This window comes from Natrix helvetica (genome assembly GCF_964273705.1).
Source record: "Natrix helvetica genome assembly, chromosome: 5".
In the NCBI taxonomy this organism is placed as follows: Eukaryota; Metazoa; Chordata; class Lepidosauria; order Squamata; family Natricidae; genus Natrix; species Natrix helvetica.
The window spans coordinates 76646134-76652364 of NC_138551.1; positions in this window are offsets into that span (position 1 = coordinate 76646134).

Here is a 6231-nt window from a genome sequence, read left to right on the forward strand (position 1 = left end):
GGGAAAGTAGCCTTGGGTCTTAGTCCTCTCTGTGCTACAGAATAACTGAACCAAGTCAGGATCACACCTGAAACTACTATGCTCCATATTAATCATCTGCTATGGATAATATATTTTCTATAAATTCCACCACATTATTCTCCAATATAGGGGGAAAGATTTCCAGGGCCGAGAACTGAAATGAATGTATCATAAAGATAGACAATATGTACCCTACAATGATAAATACTGTATTTTTCGCTCCATAAAACACTCCGGACTATAAGACGCACCTAGCTTTTGGGGAGGAAAACAAAAGAAAAAATTGTTTTGTTTCAGCCACGAAAATCTTGAATGGCTTTCTCTAAAACTTTTAAGACTTATCTTCGGTTGCCTCTTGTAACATGCTGTTATAGAGAATAACAGAGCTGGAAGGGACATTGGTTCTAGTCCAACCCCCTGTTCAGGCAGGAAACCCTATAGCCTTTCAGACAAATGCTTGTCCAATCTCTTTTTTAAAAACACCAGTGTTGGAGAAGGAAGTAAGGTAGAATAGTAGAATAACACAGTTGGAAGGGACCTTGGAGGCCTTCTAGTCCAGTCCCCTGCTCAGGCTGGAAACCCTGTATCGTTTCAGCCAAAAGCTCTTGAAACTACAAAAGAAATTTCCCATAGGTGAGGCTATCCCCAGAATGGATTTTTTCTTCTGGGACCTGGGTCTCTTCTGTTGCTGCTGCTGTCGCCTATCACCTTTGCCGCCGCCTATCGGTGGTTGGATCAGCCTCCCAGAATATCGCCGATCAGCTGTTCCAAGCAGTGGGGATTGCTGCTGCCGCCGCCGCCACAGTAACAGAGCTGCGGCAATAGGCAGTGATCCCCGCCGCCTGGAACAGCTGATCAGTGGTATTCTGGGAGGCCAATCCAATCACTTATAGGTGGCGGCAGCAATAGGCAGCAGCCACAGGCCAGTCGCCGCTGCTGTCATTACCACAGCACCAACTCTCCCTTATGGAGCGAATACATGCAATATTTGCTCCATAAGATGCACAGACATTTCCACTCACTTTTGGGGGGAGGGAAAGTACATCTTATAGCGCAAAAAGTACGGTACACATTTAATTCCATTTTTCTAAAATGTTTTCCTTTACCCACAATTTCTGAAAAATGATCTTACTGTTTTTATTTGGGAATGAAAATAAGACCTCCCCAGATAATAAGCCCAATCGTGCTTTTGAGCGCATGCGCTAAAATAAGCCCTCCCCCCAAAATAAGGCCTCCCGAAAATATTGCAATATAGCAGCAGCCACACTCGCTACCTCCTGCACCTCAAAAATAATAAGACCTCCCCGAAAATAAGGCCAAGCGCTTATTTCGGAGGTCAAAAGAAAATAAGACACTCAGAAACACGGTAATAAAGACTGATTTAATAATACACTCTAAATTGTTATAATCTGGTAACATATTTTGAGGGTTTTTTTTATGAATCAGGAAGACCACATGGCTGATAGGTTGTCTCCTTAAGTGGTTTATGAATAAATCTATCATAATGAGAACTAATAATTGTTCCTAATTTATATTCCCTTGAAAAGGGGACACCATTTGGAATGGAGTTAGATTCGGAAAAATATAGGAAGTTCTACTTGGGAATAGAACTACTTGGGAATCAGGAAATTGTTCTGGAAACTAGCAGCCTGCCATCTCCCTCCGTGTTGTTAGCTAGAGGTCTCAGGTTTTCCAATCGATGATGACAACTGTCAACTGTATGACAACTGTAGAGGATTATAAACCCAAAAACTGGCATGGTTATTGTGCCCAAAATATTCTTTCCAAAGAATCTGCCAACTATTCATAATGTCAGTCAAAGTGTTAAGTCATGTGATTGCTTTCATTAGGTACGTGTTGTTTTCCAGGTATTGAGGAAATATTTCAGGGGTTTAACAGAAGAGGCTTGGCTGATAGGGGTGAATGGAGGTTGTTTCATTTGTTGATGAATTAATAACCAATAAGAGGAACACTAGATGGGGAAAAGGAGAAACAGGGATTTAGGGTACCAGGGTAGGAGAATACATCTTACATCAGAGAAGACCAAACTCTTCAATTATCCCCGCTTCCTAATTCATAGAGTATGAAAGTTGCCAAGGGCCCTACATAATATATTTTGGATGAATATTGCTAGAGTTGCTTAAGAAAGCTGCATGGCCCTCTATATACAACAATACACAAGTACACAATAGATACAAATGTAAGAGAAACCGCTCCAAACTCGACTGCAGAAAATATGACAGCAACAGAGTGGTCAATGCCTGGAATGCACTACCTGACTCTGTGGTTTCTTCTGAAGATACTTGCTTCTGAACATAAAAGGAAAAACACCCTCAAGTTTTATTCCTGATGATTCTTCTATGCATATATTGCAAACCAAACCGGTATTGCACCTGGAAGATTAGAATGTTAATAATTTTTATTATTTTATCTAGTATATGATAGATGGTCATGAATTTTGTATCCATCTGGGTGCAGCCAATTGTTGTCTTTTATAACATCTGTGCTTTGAATTACAACAATATCATCACTCAACTGATTCATATTTTATACAAGTAGCCGTTAATGCCGTTCATTTTTATCTTCTGTGTGACTCGTTCCTTTTATGTGGCCCCTTGAGCTACGAATGATGTAACTATGAGTATAACTTGTTTTAGCATTTTAATCTAGATACTAACTCTCATTCACAGTTCTCCCAATCTTGTTCCTTTATCATTCTTTGAAGCCTGATGTATAGCAGCACAGTTGCTGGCAATTGACAGTGTGTCTTAATTATGGATAATTTATTGTGCCTAATCATAGTATTCCAGATGTTGAGTAACACCATTTCTTCTTATAAGAATTTGTAAAAGCTTCACAGATTCAAAGCCATGAAAATATAATACGACAAAATTAGTTTTGTGGCATTTTAAGTATAATTTTATTGCTCAAATGGTTGATAATTACCTTGATTAAGTTAGTGATGTTAGTGGTGAGGGAACACTATATATGTTACTGTGAAAGTCCGAAATCTGGTGAATGTCGATATTCACCGGTGAATAAAAGTCCGAAATCTGGTGAATGTCGACATTCACCGGTGAATGTCGACATTCACATCGTCGCTTGGTGTATGTCCGAAATATTTGCTAAATACCCTTATCCTCTCGACACCCTTACCCTAATACCCTTAACCTAATACCTCGGCTCCTCGCTTCCTTTTAAGCGTCTTCTGTTCGCGGAGTTTTTTTAAAAAAAAAACTGCGATCCTGCGCGGTTAGAACGCCTCGAATTGAAAAGCAAAAGTAAAGCGTTACGCTGACTCGTTATATATGTCACAGTGAAAGACCGAAATTGGTATGTGTCGACATTCACCGGTGAATGTCGACATTCACCAACATTCACCGGTGAATGTCGACATTCACCAATTTCGGTCTTTCACGGTGACATATACATAAATTTAATTTCTTTCACAAAAATCCATTATTTTGCAACTTCTCAAAGCTTTCTGCCCCTGTACTGGTCTTGCTAGGAAACAAGAAGGATTCCTATCACTGTGAGATATTACCACTGCCTTGTTTTCATAGAACATAGAATAATAGGGTTGGAAGGGATCTTGGAGGTCTTCTCATTCAACCCCTTGCTTGAGCAGAAGACTTCTGAAGGCAAGCTGTTCCATTGGTTGATTGTTCTTCTTACCATTAGGAAATTTATCCTAAATTTCTTCTCTCCTTGGTTAGTTTCCATCCATTGTTTCTTATCTTACCTTTTGGTGCTTTGGAAAATAAAATGATCCCCTCACCTTTCTAGGAGCCCCTCAAATATTGGAACTTTGTTATTATGTCTCCTCTAATCCTTCTTTTCCATTAGACTAGACATATCATTTGTCATGTTTTAGCCTCCAGCCCCCAAATCATTCTTGTTGCTCTTCTCTACATTCTTTCCAGAGTATCAACCTCTTTTTTTATATTGTGGTGACCAGAACTGGAGGGAGTATTTCAAGTGTGGTCTTACTAAGGCTTTGTAAAGTGGTACTGGAATGTGATCTTGATTCTATTCCTCTATTAATGCAGTTTAGGATTGTATTGGCTCTTTTGCTTGCTGCTGCACACTATTGTCTCATATTTAAGTGATTGTCCAATTGGACTCCAAGATCCTTCTCACAGTTACTGGCATTAAGCCAAGTTTCAGCTAGCCCGTACCTATACAATTGGTTTTTCTTGCCTAAGTGTAAAACCTTACTTTTATCTAGGATAAATTCCATTTTGTTAGATAGGGCCGAATGTTCAAGTCTTTTTAGATCTTGAACTTGTCTTCTGGGGTGTTGGCTATTCCTGCCAGCATAGTGTCATTTGCAAATTTGATGAGTTCCCCTTCTATTCCTTTGTCTAGATCAGTTATGAAGATACTGAAGAGTACTGGGCCCAAAACAGAACCTTGTGGTACCCCATTGCTTCCACATAGATGTAATTCCATTGAGGAGTACATATTGTGTACAATTTGTCAGCCAGTTACAAACCCATCTGGAATTGCTGTCTATTTCACATTTTTATAGCTTGCCAAGAAGTAGGTTGTGGTCTACTTTATTTAATGCTTTACTGAAATCTAAATATGCTATGTCCATAGCATTTAGCTGATCCACTAATATAGTCACTTTGTCAGAGAATGAAATGAGATTTTTTTTGGCATGATCTGTTTTTGACAAACCCATGTTGGCGTCTGGTTATAACTTTGTTTGCTTCTAGGTGTTCACAAATTTGTTGCTTGATTATCTTTTCCTAGTTCTTCCCAGGGAATTAATGTTAGGCTGATTGCTCTGTAATTTTCTGGATCTGTTTCCCCCTCCTTCTCCCCCTCCCTTTTTGACAATGGGAACTACATCTCTTTTCCAATTCTCCTGAAAGATATATTTCAATTTTATCACATCTGCCAGTTCCTTCTGAACGCTGGTACATAGTTCATCAGAACCTAGTAATTTGAATCCATCCAGAACAGATAGATGTTCTCTTATCTTATTTTTGCATATTTTAATTTGAATTCCTAACCTGTCATTTATGGTTCCGTTTTTGGTAAGTTGAGTAGTGTTTTCTTTTTGCATGAGCTCAGATGCAAAACATGAATCAAGTAGTTCTGTTTTCTCTCTACTGCCTGTTACCTGTCTGCCATCTTCTCCCATTAGTGGACCGATTGTTTCAGGCATTGCTGAGGATAGTCCGAATTTAAATTTCCCTTCCAAGATTTATTTTTATTTTATTTATTTAGTTTGTCACTCATGTACAAGATAACAGGAATAAGAATAAACATGAATAAGAACACAGGAAATGTGTACAAATAAATTGGGACAATAGGACGTTAGGCACACTGGTGCACGTATGTATGTCCACAATTCCAGGGCAAGAAGGCTGATTTGGAGAAGGTGTAAATTTAATCCATGGTGATCCAATAGACAGGTTTCCTATTTCTCTGCTAAACATTCTGAATGGTAAGAGGATGATTCAGGTGAACTCTGTTCCCATGCTGTAGTAAGCTTTGATAGGCAAAGAAGTGTTGCCATTGCCAGCTGGTGATTAGTCATATGATGGCAGGGAAAAGAGACAGGTCCTCCTGGAAAGCAAAGAAGGTACGATTGTACACACAGATCAAAATGGGCAAGGTATTCGGGAAATGGACTGGAGAAGCAAGACCACATTGATTATTTGTGAACTTCTCAGCAGCTGAGAAGTCCAAACAGTTTGTTATTTTTTTTTCTAGGTAGGTTTCCTACACCAGATATTCAGGACAGAATCTTTCAAGGGGCTTTTCTATTGGGGAAGGGGAGGGGAGGAAGACCAGGCAATTTCGGAGGAAAAGGTAGAAACCTTGCTTTGTTTAGTATTCAGCATTCATGATAATGCTGAGTTATGAAGATTTAGTATGTTTAGATATAGCCCTGATTTTTCCACAAGCCTAATGTTAAAATTCAAGAAATTGACTCCAGGAGAAGCTCCAAGTCTTTATTGAATCCTTTTCTCATTCCTGCCCAACACGCATTATCAAAATCTGCTGCCGAATCTCCAACCAGGCCATTTCTCTCACCTCCATAGGTCCAATAAGAGTCCACGATACGTTTATGGCTATGAACAAATGCCTTCATTGAGTTCTCGTATTCAGAATAAAGGCACTAATCAGCAACAGCAACATATAAACATTCACATAAGTTCATAAACAAAAATAATTTACCTACGCTAGGTAAAG